The sequence below is a fragment of the Triturus cristatus genome, chromosome 8, assembly GCF_964204655.1.
Source record: "Triturus cristatus chromosome 8, aTriCri1.1, whole genome shotgun sequence".
NCBI classification, from domain to species: domain Eukaryota; kingdom Metazoa; phylum Chordata; class Amphibia; order Caudata; family Salamandridae; genus Triturus; species Triturus cristatus.
The window spans coordinates 531,485,971-531,501,948 of record NC_140591.1 but is presented as its reverse complement, the minus strand read 5'-3'; positions in this window follow the sequence as shown (position 1 = coordinate 531,501,948).

Genomic DNA, 15,978 nt, shown 5'->3' with positions numbered 1-15,978 from the left:
CCACCATTGAACTGTGTCTACTCCCAATGTGGATAGATCACAATGGGGGTCAACGGCACTGTGCAAAAATAATTGAGAAAAATTACTCAGGACTAAAGAAATGCAGGAATGACTAGGACACCCTTAGTGCAAGTCAACTACATACTCACATTTACAATTCTGTATTAAGTTGACCAGAGCAGTGCTGACAGCTGTGCATGCAATTATTGTATTAATCATGGAGGCAACAAAATAAAAGCAAAGTTTCAAAGAAAAGTGGAAAAATACTACTTATGTAGGAAAGCCTCTATGTACTTGAAGATAGGAAGAGGCACCCTGATAAGAAAAGGCACATTAGCATTCGAAGATTGAAACAATACATATAATACATGTAAATTAACAACTGTGGTACTATACATAATAAAGATAATACATGTAAATTAAAAACTGATGTACAATGTTCTTTTCACATTGGGTCCTTGTTTGTCAATGATAATAAAATTATTTGAAGTCCATATCTACTATTCCACTACCCCATACCATTCATCCTCTTTGTTCAGTCCATATTTAATGGAAATATATTGATGTAGATATCTACATTCCAGGCCCTGCAGGATATCCTGGAGTTCACCTCCTCTTGACGTTTTTTCGCAGCTTGTATTACCAGCCGGTGGATGCAGTTCTCTATATGTCTTTTTCCATGTAGCGTAACGCCTCTTATGTAGGAATCTGAGCTTGACCTCGTGGCCTCTTGTTTCAAATACTGGTGAGTCCCCTCAGCCTTTCATCCTCCTGAGGTCTATTAAATGGTTATCAATGTAAATATGTTATTCACTGTCAGGGCCGGCTTTAGGGCGGTGCGACCGGTGCCACCGCACCGGGTGCTGGCTTCCTGGGGGCGCTGTGCTTGAAAGTTTATTATGCTTTTGAAGCACCTGCTGCAGCGTTTCTTTCCCCCCTGGCAATTACCAGGCCTCACATAAATGTCACAATAACTCCTGTGATTAATTATCGTCCTGGAGAGAGATCAGCATTTTGCATAGTTGAGGTTTTGACTTATGTGAAGTTAGTGCAGAGGGTGAATATGCCTGCTGCAAAGAACGTTTACCTAGTAGATTACATATAAAGTAAGCAGATCAGCAAGTTATTGCTTTCAAAAGAGACATCCTTTTGTTACTTGCAATTTATAACTTAAAGTCCTAATATAGAATAGTGAACTATTAACTTTCATCCTGGAACTGCTTACACACTGCACAGTATACATTATTAGAACATTGATTAATGTTGCAAAAAGGATTAATTTGGCTAGAAATCGATTCTTATTATTAAAGAGAACTCCCAACTATGCGGTTTCTTTTTCGACTCTGAGTTTGTGCTTCTCCACACCAAGCACTCTTAAACTATACTGCCTACCAGTATGGATGACATGTGGCTCCTACACTTTTAGTACTTTGGCTTATGTAACATTTTCGATACACTTATTTACACACGTATGATTGATTGTCTCTGTGTAATGTGTGTGTGTGATGCAAAGTGCTTGGACACCCTACACTGGTATGAGTGGTGCTATATAACTAATTCAATGCATCTAAGAGAGTGTGGTTATGGAGACTTCGTCACTGTTAAAGGGTGCTAGTGAGAGAATCCGTGGTGGAGGTGGTTATTGGGGGGGCGCCAACTAACATTGTTGCACAGGGCGCCACCAGCACCTGTTCACTGTCATGATGCCCCAAGCATGCACTAAACTCTTTAACATAGTATTCCTTGTCTTTTTTAATCTACCCTGAATCGTCCAACTTTGTATTAGTAAAAGTTCAAAGAGAGTATTGTCCTTCCTGTTTGCACAAGTTTACATATCTCTTCTAATTTTGGTCACAATTCACAATGGTATATACGAGTATGTAAAAGAGTACAAGTGGATTGGTAATTTATGTATTCTTGGAAACCTGGGTGAATTGGCTCAATTATGCAGCAATGTTTGTTCTGCCTCAATTGCACTCTTGACCCTGTGACCTTTGGTGTATTGTATATTTGCTCACAGTATTACATTGTATTTTAACATCGATATAGCATTTACTGCCCCTATGGGAAGTCTTTGCCTATATGGGCAGTATGCTACACTGTGTAGGGTATGTGGTTGGAAAGTTATTATCTTTCCTTTGATCCTATATGGTAAGTGTTTCTGTGTCATGTGTGATGACCACCACAGTGTGGTTATCGTGGTATGGGGCACAGAGCTTAGCATTCTGATAGATGAAGAAGTGTGAGGGATAGATGCACAGTTTATGGTTTTCAGTAAGCTGGCTGATTTGAACAGCGCTGTAGGTCCCTTTATGATTTTCCTATGAACTTAATCCACATTGCTGGTTACCACACTGATGTGTGTATTCTAAGATCTTTAGTTTAAAGTTAGTTTATTGTCCTGAGCAGGTTTTGAGCAGAGGGAGATTTGGCTGCGAGATCTGCTGGGATGGAAATAATTACTATGTTATCATTTATGATTATCATTGTGAGATGTCAAGAAGTGGCCATAGTATGTAACCAGTTAAGATGCGCAGTGGTGGTCTCTAAATTAAAGACTTAATTTGGCTAGCTATATTTGGCATATCACTTCAGTTATTCCATGTCTGTTCAGGTAGTGATGTGTGATTCATTGCTCTGGACTGCTACAGTACTGAGGTATGGACATGACACGTAGGGGTTCTGACTTATGGGTTAAGCAGTATAGCAAAGTTATTATGCAGCCTGTTTGAATTACATCTGGCTGTTCAACTGCTCAGTGTTTTGACACTAGAATTAGTGAGGGCCAGGAAAGTTGTATATAGATCAACATTAGTATACCAAAGATTAAAAGCCCACGGCTGGTAGAATTGAATGTCAGTGTACAGAATTCCTAGGCCGTGTTATATTGATTCCCTCTCAGGGCTCCCTTTTGTCTCATTCTTGCAATAGCCAACGTTCTGCCCTTTGTCAGGTTATTTCCAACTTTCACATTCTCCTTCATCCATCCTTGTGTCTTTTTCACTGTCTTGCTCTGGGTCAACGTGTGATGAAGAACAATACGTGCTGGTCCCCAAAAATTAGTTTTGGGGTGTCCCACCTGCAACCACCAGCTCAAATTAAGTTCTGATCCTACCCATGCTAGACATAGGGCAGACCTCCAATGATCTGATGCTACTGGTATATACCAGAAAGAAGAAACTCAACTCAGACTACATGTTTATCTTACACGTCTACTGTCAAAGGTTGAAATGTAGATATTGCACAGCTAGTGGCAGAGGTGTGTCACCTGATGTTATAACAAAGTTGTGACACTTTCGCAAGTTCTGCAAAAGATAATGATGTGCTGAATGTGGCCCAAAGGTAGACAGGCTAATTTAATGTTCTCAAAAAGGAGTTTGACTTTGGAAGTGCATAACATTGTGGATGTTTATTTCCAGAAATGTGATGAAGATTTTGAAGCATTGGAGGTTACTTAATAATGTGGAATACATGGGTGACCCACTTTGAAGTTATTTACCACACACTGAGGTTGTATGCCATTGTGCCAATTTCAGAAATGTGTGTAGTGTATTTTACCATAGCTCCTGGTTGAAGGTGTTTTATCAGTGGCAAATGCATACTTGTCAAGCTCTTGACTTACAATTCCAACTATGTGAAGTCTTTATGAGGGTGATCAAGTTAGGTTGAATAGAGTATGAATACTTTTCTAGGGAGTGTTCAAGTTTTAAAAATATGTCACTATTAAATTGTATTGAGGAATTTTGTTTTGTATGTGGGTGAATATCAGTAAACAGAGGGTAACATCTACCAAATTTGGGTGACTTGACAGATATGCTATATGACCAGCATATGGTTAAGCACTATGTCCATTGTCACTTGATTGTGGGCAACAAGTGTAGCTTGCTCAACTACTTCAAGTACATAAACAGTATAGTAAGCTGTCACAATGACAGGATATCATCAGTGATGTCATCAATGATGTCATTTGAGATGTCATCAGTGTTGTCATCAATTATGTCATTTAACATACCATGAACAATATAATATGTGGATCAAGAAACATTGCATTTATGGGGGTGCACGTTACAGCTAGCTCCCTAAACTAAAAATGGTGAATTGCAGCACTGTTTTCTTTTTTAAATGTTAGCTTACCTCATTTCAAAACATAAATATAATATCACTTTAACCCTTGTTTTTTTCAGTGAATGCATTTTTTTAATGGAAGCTAATATCTTATTAACATACCTAACCATAATGTCACTTTCACCTTTTAATTTGTTCAGTGAATTTCTTTTTTTAATCATATTAAAGGTTGAGAATACACAAAACCCCTCAGACCACCTGCACCCCCCTCAACAAAGCACATGACCTCCATCCAGGACTTGAACCCAACCCCATGGGTGTTTAAGCCCCCACTGACCTTTGGCTGTGGGTGGTGGGAGGATGGGTTCGGGGTCACCCATCACCTGCCGGCACCAAACCCCCACTGCACACTACTGGAGGATGCCAAGCCCTGTGCCAAACCCCCACCAATGTAAGAAAGTGAATTTTTAAATGGAAAGGATGTTGGCCCTACTCAAGTAGTACATCTGCACCCTTCCTTCTACTGGGAATCAAGTACACCCTTGCAGCATATGACTCACTAAGGATAGAAATGCAGATGAGACAAAGGCTAAGTCAGGGGAGGTGGCGTGGGCTAGTTATCCCAGTCAGCAAGTATGCAACAAACAAAACCCAGTAATCATATGCCATCCAGTGTTCTTATCTATAAAAAATAAAATACTTTATTACCACAGCGAGATATGTTGCTTGAGGATTACAAATGGTCTTCAATGAAGGTTGCTACATGATTAAGGTCCCCAAAACTCATGTTCTCCTGATGGTGGTGCCCCTGGAGTCTCTGAAATTCCACTGGCAAACATATGCACATTTTTAGAGTGCTCCAAAGGTTTCTGGGGAGCTACTTATTCCCTGCTTCTACTGAGCTGTAGGTGTTTAAGGAGCTATCCCAATTCCCCGCAGATGTCTTTCAGCTTTTTATTTAATTTTTCCTTTCAGCAAAGTGGCGTTCACGCCATGGTTTTTAATATGGGCCCAGGTGCCCTTCATCTTTGATTGAATATCCCGGTCTTTGGATGCTTTAGAAAACAGAGAGCCAAAGCCTGCTCCCCAAATGGCTGACACTGCTCTACATCAGCGTGAGAGCCAGCTTTCTAATTTTCCTGCCTGTTTCCGTATAGGTGGGGTGCTGGGCATGGGCACAGGAGTGGAGGCAATGGCTTGATGAGATGATAGCACCCAGGGGCCAATGCAATAGTGAGGAGAGACCTCCATGCATGTCCTCTAGCAGAAGTTAAAGTCTCTGAGGAGTTGGCGGTCCCTGGAGGCATTTTGTAGTCATGAATGGAGAGAAAACCTGTATCCAGCGTAGCCCAGTTCATTTCACTTTCTCCGTGGGGAGATTGAGTCACCAGGGACATTTCCTTGGCACATGTGGAGGGAGCCTGGTCACATCAAGTACCCTGTGGGACCAAGCTTATATCTGTGTTATCTCTGCCCCCTTGTGGGTCAAAGCTTTTGGTATGCTTTTGTTCTTGGTTCTTCACTCTAACCAACAGGAGAGTTCTCTTCAGGCTTCATAGCCCCCGCACATGACCCTGTGGATCAGGATGTGCCTACCCTGCCCCATTGTGTTGCCTTTACTTTTTTTCAGGAGTCATATAACAGCTGACACAAATATCCTCTGTGTTGTGCCCAGTCAATATAGATCAGCTCACCCACTTTGACTGGGCCAATCAGAGAATAGCTGCAGCATTTCTTGACACGAGCAGTCCAGATAACTCTTACCTTTTAATAATGTTAGCCCCTTCATTCCCACCTTGTGTACTTTTTTAAATGCAAATGTTTTAAAAACCATCAACATGTACTTACACCAAATCACTAAAAGCACGCTTTCTGATTAAAGCGCAACCGTTTTGCTCAATTTTGCTGTAATTCCTTTCAGTCATTCTTTTCAGTATCGGAGTGCAAAGTTTTGTACAGGAATTAAAATGGAAAATCACACTTTTCTAAACTCTTTATTCTCAGCTCCTGTATGACAGATCAATGCAAAACTTTCCATGAATCAGACAAAATGGATGAACTTTTTCTTTGTAAATGTTATGTAGATTCATCAAATGACACCAGAGTTATTAAAGAAATATAAGTTGACTATGGAAACCATGACCTAACTATAACTAAACAGATACAAAATAGATAAATAGATACCAAAGCATTCATAGAAAAGTCCAGTGAGACAAATATCAAGTTCATAAATGTAAAGATTCTGGTAGATTGAGTCCATTTTGCATTATTGTGTTAGCATGAAGTATTCAGTACAAAGTACACATCAATATAATACATAGCTAAAAAAGGCATGTGTTTCAACACACAAGTGACTTCTTCAAGGCTGTAAAGTATATAACACAATTTCAGATATATAGCTGTAAATATAAATATACAGATATGACAGGGACAAGGAAGAACTGGGTTAGATTTGATGGGTAAGAAAGGTGCATCAGTGGATACAAAATGCTTTCACTTGGTTAGGTCTCTCAGCCTTGTCGCATGTCATTACCCTCTTTTTTACACACTACTCGTGCCTTGCCTCCGACATTTTTACTATCTGTCTTTAGCTAGAATTATGTCTTTGAGGATATGATGAGTGTATATACAAGGCAAATTGTATCTTATTTTATCCTCTTTGATTTAAACTGATCTTCAATACTTCTTATGTTTCCAGTTATCACTGTAGTCTTTAGTAAGGAATAAAATGGACCCTCATGTTAGTGTTGACTTTATTTGGTGTGCACAGACTAGCTTGCCTGAATATTTGAGCAACATTTCAACATCATACTATATGGCACACATGTGAAGTGGCCAATAATGCAAGCTCTGAACTGAAGTTCTCATAAAGACAATTTGGCTCACTGAACTGTTTCTATTTAGCATGCCACACATATAAGCGAAGTTCTCTTAGTTAAATGTTTTACGTCTTTGAACAGATGTGTACTTTTCCTTCAACACGGCATGTCTCTAAAAATGGCTCCAAAATTTCCAATTGATTGTTACTGACAATATACAGCAGGTGTTTACAATTGCAGTCTCTTCATACTTACTTATATAAGAAAATGTCTTATTATGACAGTTGATGTTTTTTTCAAAGATTTCAGATCCTTGTAAGGTGGCCACACCATTTTTGTACAAATAGCAGTCAACATACTGGGGTACTGTTTAAACCTATGTCAGAATTCATTCAGGTTCCATTGTTTTGAATTCCTCATATGCCCGGCAGTTCATGCTTACTCAGGTAGGATACTTAATCTATGAATGCATGCTTGCTTTTAACATTTGAGAAGGTCTAGTTTATTTGATCACAAAGGAACTCCACAGTGTGTGGAGAAGGGAACAAGAGGCGTGGGGTTCTAGGAGCTAGCAGCCTCCACTACTAAATATTTACCACAAAGAGCTACTCCTAGTGTGATGACCTAAATGCGGTTACAAAAACATTGTGAGTGAAGGCATCTCACAAAAAGTGACGGACTGGTCTCACACACCACCTGGTGTCATGCTTCATCATCGGCAGTCCTCGCCCTCTAAAAGCTTAGTTTGATAGAGGGCGGGCATACACCTGATGAAGGGGATGCACTTCTGAATTAGTAAGTGGGGGCCCTTGAGAGTCTGAGTGAGGTTAAAAATCATTATAGTTATCAGGAATTCTATTTTAATGTGACTAATAACTATATGATACTAAAAACATTGGACGGTGAATGGGGTAATTAGTGTCCCCTAGCCATCTCGTGAGTGGTCAAATCACTCACGAGACGGCTAGTCCGTCACTTTTTGTGAGATGCCTTCACTCACAATGTTTTTGTAACCGCATTTAGGTCATCACTCAAGGTCAAGTTTATAACCTGACCATAACCACGCAATTTGCATTTTAGTTTCATGAGCTTACCAAGTCTCTGTTCTGAGAAGGTAACTTGGGTTTTTTAATTTATATGCTATTTGAACTTAAGGCAATGTTGCGGTGCTGCATTAACCATTTGTACATATGTGAACACATTCTAGTCATGTGCTCCATAACTTTTATTCGCTACCGTCTTTCACCATGCCAAGTACCGCATGCCCTTTCCAAAGATCTCTTCTTAAATACACCTGTATATTTTTGTAAAAATGTTGCAATACAATACACTACAATCCCATTTATAGAGTGTACAGCTACCTCCAACGAGGCATCCTGGTGCTGGCAGAGTGGAACACCCAGAGAGGGGTGCAGAGAAAGGGATGACAGCTGCCTTAGCAGGGATAAAAAAAATAGCGTTTAAAGCCTTTCTAAAGACAGCCTCAGATGAGCTTCTTCTCAAATTAAGAGGGAGCGCAACCAACAGCTTATTTGCCAAAAATGTGAAGGATCTACCTCCTCTTCTGGCCCAAGGGATAGGGAAAAGTTTAAGATTATTGGATCTCAATAGTCTCCTTCACTTGTGGTTTAAAAAGGTTCCTAAGGTAGAGAGGGCCTCTTTGATGGTATGTCATGAATACTAGGATCAGAGCTTTCAACTGGATTATGTTATTAACAGGGAGCCAGTGAAGGGCACATAAATGGTGAGGCACCAAAGCTGGAGATGAGCATTTTAAAATCAACTGGGCAGTAGCAATCTGAATAGTTTGGATGAGCTGTATCAAAAATGGTGGCAGGCCTAATTAAAGACTGTTCAAATAGTCCAACCTAAAGGTATTAAGGCATGGACAATCATCTTGGGATGCTCTCCCGGAATGAAGTGCAGCATTGTTTTCAAAGACCTGGGGCGAAGAAACAGGAGGAGGACAAGGCCTTGGCCTGGGGCTCAAAGGTCATGTCGCCGTCAAATTTCATCCCTCGGTTTCTAACCACAGAAGCAGGATTGGGGGGACACCCAACTCTGAAGGCCACCAAAGATCCGGTGAAGGGAAGGACATAGTGATGAAAAAAGATCCTCAGTCTTGTATTAGTTAAGTCTCAGACAGCTTGTGTTCATTCAATCCACCACAAATTTCAGGCAGAGCTTCAATGAATTAAGAGAAGTAGGCATGTTTTCCTGAAAGGCCAAGAAGAGTTAAGTGTCAGTCACATAGGATATAACTCTCACACCCCAGGACTCAACCAACTTAACCAGGAGCTCCAGATAGATGTTAATTAAAATAGGGCTGAGAGCCGAACCTTGTGGAACCTTGCATACTAAAGATTTGTCCTCAGAAGAAAAAAAGGGAGGAAGACAGCCGGCGAAGGCCCGATAACACCAATCAGGTGGAGCCTCTCAAGTAAAATATTGTGAGAAAGCTTGTCGAATGTCATAGAGAAATCCGAAAGCATCACTATGAATGGAGTGTTTAAATATAGGTTCACGGTAATGTATTCCAAGACTTCAAGAGGAGCAGTTTCGCTGCTATATTCAGCAGGGAACTCTGATTGAGAGTCATGTAGGAAGTGGTTAACTTCCAGAAAGTTTGATAGCTGCGTATTGATATTCTTTTCAAGAAGTTTTGCAGCTGTGGGCAGGAGAGAAATTGCTTAAAAGTTGCCAAATACCTTGAGGTCTGCAGAAGGGGAGAAGAAGAGCTTGTTTACACCTGGAGGGCACAAGAACTTGATCTAAATTGGTTTAAAATTGCCAAATACCTTGAGGTCAGCAGAAGGGAAGAAAAGGGCTTGTTTCCAGCTGGAGAGCACCAGAACTTGATCAAAAGATTAATTAAGCAGGCAGCCTATTTAGCCTCGGGTTCACCACCGGAGTGGCAGGTTGTAGGACGGGAGGTGGGCAGGGATCAAGAGAGGAACCTGATTTGCACTTTGCAAGCTCAATTGCAGATTCCTCAAGTGAAATAGGGAAGAACCCTGACAATAGCAGTCCAGAACCAATATCAGGTAAAGCTTGGGTGGTGATACTCCGACATGGACATTGTTCATAAATGGCTTGAATTTTCCAATGAAAGAAGTCAGAGAGGACCTAAAAAAGTTCCAAAGGACAGGTAAGGATGCTTTTAGGGACAGCGGGGGAAAGAAAAGAGTTAACTACTTTGAACAGTTTATGCAAATGGTTCAAAGCTTCTGAAATGGGCAAGACGAGAAATGATTTTTCAGCCAATCAAATGGGCGTGTCACATGGCCCATGGGGACATTGTCGTTTTCTCCAAGTTAGCGTGAGCACGCTGCAGCTTGCTGGATGCTTTGCACACGGTACCACACAACTTTATTTTTGCAATAATTTCTATGACTGTTTTCACATAAGAACTCATTGCTCTGTTCACTCTGCAAGTTCCTGGGATTTTGACTGAACATTGTGAGCAAGGTCAAATAACAATGCCCCTTGTTATTTGGTCAGCCAGGCCAGGCTTTAGCCCTTAGACAAAACATACTGATGCAGCTGTTGTTTGGACAATGTACTTTGGTCCTATTAGAATACACAAATAGGTAGCACACACTTGGAGAGGGATCTTTTCAGAAAGAAGAGTGAGACAGCACCTATGATGTAGATCTACAATCTATAGGCTAAGGTATGGGATATGGTGACAAAGCCCAGAGATCTTCTAATATATAATAATACTGCTTCGTAGCAAGGGGAGGGAGATTAGGCTCTATTGTCTGTTCATTATGAAATCTCCCTTCATGATATATGGACTCGCTGCTATGCTGACTGTATTTGTACTATGCATTTTCCTGCTTGTTGTGGCACGTATACAGCATGTTAGGGCACGTTAGTTAAAATAAATATCTTAAACTATTTAGTGTCTCTGTCAGATCTTGCTGTGGACAAGTATAAGAGTGAGAGCAAATGGGTGCGTCTTGTTACAGCGATTCCTGAGAGATCTGGCAGTGTTGTGTTCTGGGTTGTCTAATCCTTTGTTTCTCTGTGAGTGAGTAGGAGAGCAAGTGAGACACTATAGCTAGTCGGTCCTGGGCTCACGGGTACCAAGGTGGTAGGATGACTCAGTCCCTATAGACCAAGGTCCCATAATCCTGTGCGTAGGTTTTTGTTTGTGCAGAATCTGTGCAACAGGTGCATTATATTTTCTGAGGAGCAGCCTGGTAGATCACTTTCATTCCTCAATCATAATTCAGTCTCCATAGCCTTTCAAATTTTTAACATAGACATTTCCCTACCTCAAGGGACTCGGAGACCCATGGTGAAGAGGTCTTAAGTCTCTTTGAGGAGTGCACTTTCCATGGCACAATGGTGTTAATAGACATTGTAGGCAAAACATTACAATGAGAGGCATCCTGTTCTAGATCCTCAGCCCTCTGGTAAGGAAATGACTGAAGACACTCCAGAAGTGGCAGCTGAGTAATTTTGTGCAAGGGTCTGGACAACATTCTTAAGAGTAGGCCTGGGCGTTGAACCTCGTTTGCGGAGTTTGCAGAGTTTTCCGCACTCCGCGGAGCTCAAGGAGTGCAAGAAAACCCCACTTAGCCTAGTGCAACAGAGTTTTTTACCTGCTCGAGCTCGCAAACAGCGTTTGCGAGCACGAGCTGCAGCTCTGGTAGAATTTGTACCCGAGCTGCAGAAAGACCAGCACGAACAGCAGTTCGCACAACACTCCGCCACTTGCAGAACTTCACTGAGTTTTTTTGTAACTTCGAAAAGTTCCACGTAGCAAAACTCCGTGAACTACGCCCAGGGTTGCTTAAGAGTCTTTGCAGATCTGGGGGAGTCGGTGTAACAACATTAAAATGGACTAGAACATGGTCTGACCAGCTAAGATGAACAACTGGCTTTAACCTGACAGTCATAGGGTTGGCCAAAATCAGTTCCAGTGTATGACCAGCATTGTGGGAAGGTACTTTTATAAATTGCTCAAGGTTACAGGCTTCATAGAGCTAAGGAAATTCAGGGCCAATTTGGTATTAATGTCATCCACATACAAGTTCAAGTTGCCTAATACCAAGGAATTGGCAGGAAGCGGGGAAAGTTGACCAAGAGTGTCAGTCAGCAGCTGTAGGCATATAGCAGTGGAATCAGGAGGTCAATAAATTAGCATGCCGGAGACGGCAAACGTAGGGGCTAGAATAACTGAAAATGACACAACCTCAATATTATTAATGTTAGTTAGTTTAGCCACGGCACAAGAAATAGCAGTCCGATGTATAGTCACAACACACCCCCATTTCTGTTCGTTCCATCACAATGTTTAATCAATCCTGGGGATTGGCCAGTGCCATGTCAGCAGCTGAACTGTCTTTCAACCAGGTCTCAGTGAGAAAGAGTAGATCCTGTTTGTTATCAATTGCAATATTAAAATTGGCGAGGACATGTTTTGGTACCAAGCGACAATTTAAAAGACCTGCCATGAAGGAGGCATTAGGGAGGGAGGTATCATGCAGAGACAGACCAAAGTCCATGATCAGATGGGAGCTACAAAGTTTAGGGGCTTCAGCAGAGAAGCCACACCTAACACAATTAAATCCTATCCCCAAAATGACAACTACAAGCTCACCTGCATGATCACAGGGTAAAGCACAAAGGGCCAGCAGTTCAGCCTTTGTATAGGTACACGGGGGTGTAGGATAGCAAGTAAAACAAACAGCATGGCTGGCGCTGGACATGATCAGACTAGGACGGGCTCAGACAGGCTTTGCTTTAAGTGTATCTTTGGTGCACCAGTGGTGGAGCTGCGCTCCTACGTTGTGCAACCTCGGCATCCCACGGAAGTTATGAGCTCAGGGCAGAAAACAACTAGAGTGCAGCCCAGATAAAAGTGTGGCTAAGCATTGGAATACTCACTAATCAGGAAGTGAGAGTAACTAAAGTGAAAGTGCTCTTTTTTAGTGGTGCAAATAAAAATTTATAACAGCAATTCAGATAACAGATAAACTTTATTAAACCCCACTGTGCAGAATTTGCCTGGATGCTTTGACTCTTAAAAAAAGTAGTCATAAGCACTATCAACAGTAACCCCAGCAAAAACACAGTACAATTAGAATGATTTCCACAGAGCTTAAAATCAGGATTTAAAAGTCCTTCAGAGTTAAAAACAATTAAAGCAAATAAACATATGCAAAACAAGCAATGGAGGTGCAACAAACCACTTCGTGTCTGCGGCATCCCACACAAGTTAGGGGCTTGGGCACAAAATAACAAGAGTGCAGCCCAAACAAATTAGCGTCTCAGAGTTGTAATATTCACTAATCGAGAAGTGAGTATACATATAGTGCAGGTGCTCTTTCTTAGCAGTGCTTTTAATGTCCAATGTGAAAAGCAATTCGGAATATAGATAAACACTATTAAACTCCCCACTGTGCAAAATTTGACTGGATACTTTAGCTAGTTAATTAACATTTAATTAAATAAACAGAATTCTCTGCACAGATGTATAATAAATACTTATTGCTAATAGATTGATTTTCATGTTACAGGAGCGTACCGGTATCCTACCTTCATAAGAGATTAACAGGTCTCCCAACTAATCACAAATTTGTTTGTTCACCTGTACTAAAACTCACTTATTTTTCGTGATATATTACAAACTTCCTGGTGTTTTACTCTTAAAACAGCAGTGTCTCTTTTGGGGTAGGTATTAGCAGACACTTCTTAGTCATACAAGGTTGTTTACTATTTTAAGTTGACGTATCCTGAATTGCATTTTTTTCTACCTACTTTAGTACTTACTTATTCGACATCACAGGATATCTCTACTCCAAGACTGACTGATTGACAAGTGGACTTGGACGTTACAATCGTCTTCAATATTGATTGTGCGCAGGTAGTTTGACAAATCTTTTGATTCCCTCACTTTACTTATGTATATGACCATTTCACCCAACTTTTTGATTCCAAATCTTTACGTTCATCCAGGCTACTAGCAGATTTACTGTTTTCAATGATTACATAGGGCACATTCACCAATTGGATTACTACTTTGGTGGGTACTTATCCTACACTCTAGTTGCTATATACTAAGTTTTTTCTCATGTGGGGACAATAACCAGATGTATACATTTTTCTAATATTTTTAAGGGACATATGAATTTCCCAGCTGTGGTATGGCCTTGGTTGCACATTCTTGCAAACACACACCCAGGCTATTTTGCTACACTTCTCCATCTCCATATCTGTATTCTTACCAATAGGTTTGTTTATGATATAACTACATCTCCTTCTCACCTTGCTATGGTCATGGGATAACTGTCATGAATTTTGAACATCGTCCTGTTTGTTCAACATAGGAGCACAATCCTCTTTTTTTATTCTCACCATATCCCACTTGGGTGTCTGCTCTTTCCTCTGCACACTACTTCGGTAACGCTTTCCAGATACACCTTCCCTACTCATCACATCTAAACCAAGTTCTTACTTGTCCCTGTCATATTTATATTTATATTTACAGCTATATATCTGACTTTATGTTATAAACATTACAGCCTTGAAGAAGTCACTTGTGTGATGAAGCACGTGTCAGCTGTGGCTATGTATTATATCTACATGTACTTTGTACCAAATACTTCCTGCTAACACAAGAAAGCGGAATGGCCTCATTCCTCTGGCATCTTAACAAATGCTTCAGTATTTATTTTGTACCTGATTTTGTGCACTGGATTTTGGGACCTAGTGCCTTTGACTCCCTTGGCAGTAGGGGTGTGGATACCTTTTACAGCACTAAACACACAACTTTGTTTTCTGTGCTATACTTACCCACAAAATTGTCTCTACTGGGAGGTGCGCTTGTTTATACCATTACTATCTCATTGTATATTTTATAACTAAATAGTGGCGGCCACCAGTGTGATATATATACATTATCTACTGGCGGTCGCCAGTAGATAGTTATAGTTAGGATCGTGTTTCCATAGGAAATCTCAAAATTCTAATTTGAATAACTTTGGCGCCGGTTGACGAATCCTCGCAAAATTTTCAAAACTAATGGGGCGCTCCGCTCAGCTCCTACCCTGAAAGTCTCGGGGTGATTCTTCAAGGGGGGCCGAGACAAAAGGGGGTCCCAAAACGCGTATTCCCCATGCATTTTTCCATAGGACCTTTAGTCGAAGGTACAGCCCGAACGGCTGAACAGAATTACTTGAAATTTGGCAGAGAGGTAGTCCTCAGGTCAGGGAAGTGCCTTTGGCAGGTCTGGTGTCAATCTGTTCAGTATCTCCTGAGAAAATAGCATTTAAAAGCATATACATATCTATACGCGCGCACCGTGCGCGCACGGTGCCGTGCGCAAGCATAATTCTGATTGGTTGTTAGATGTCAGTCAACATTTGAATCGGTCGAAATCAGGAAGTGTCGGCCGCCATTTTGTCTGTCGCACTGAAAAGGAAAGGTGGAAAAAAGGTGGAAAACGTGAAAAGGGGGCAGGGAAGAGAGTTCCTGACCCACTAGCCTTTGTCAGGGGGTCACAGAAGGATCGCGGTGTGCGACCTTGAAAAAAAATATATATTAATAAATACATAACTTAGCATTTAAAAAACCGTACAAATTCACTTAAAAAACCAGAATAACTATAACTCGCGCGACCGCCACTCTATCACAAGGATGATGTCATCAGTGATGTCATGAGTGATGCCATTGACCATGTCATGAGTGATGTAATGTGTGACGTCATGAGCAGTGGATTGCGGGCGTGCGAGATATAGTTATCTGAACTAACTATAACGGGGGAATTTCAATGGTTTTTTACGAGTGAAATGTCCACCTAACCATAACCTGTGTGAAACCTATGGTTTTTTAAGTGAATTTGCAAGGTTTTTTAAATGCTAATTCCTAACTATAACGTGTGTGAAAACCTATGGTTTTTCAAGTGAATATATATATATATATATATATATATATATATATATATATATATATATATATATATATATTTATTTTTTTCCTGAAAAAACCATAGGTTTCAGGCACATTATAGTTAGAAAATCATCATTTAAAAAACCATAGAAATTAACTGAAAAAAACATAGGTTTCAGGAACGTTATAGTTA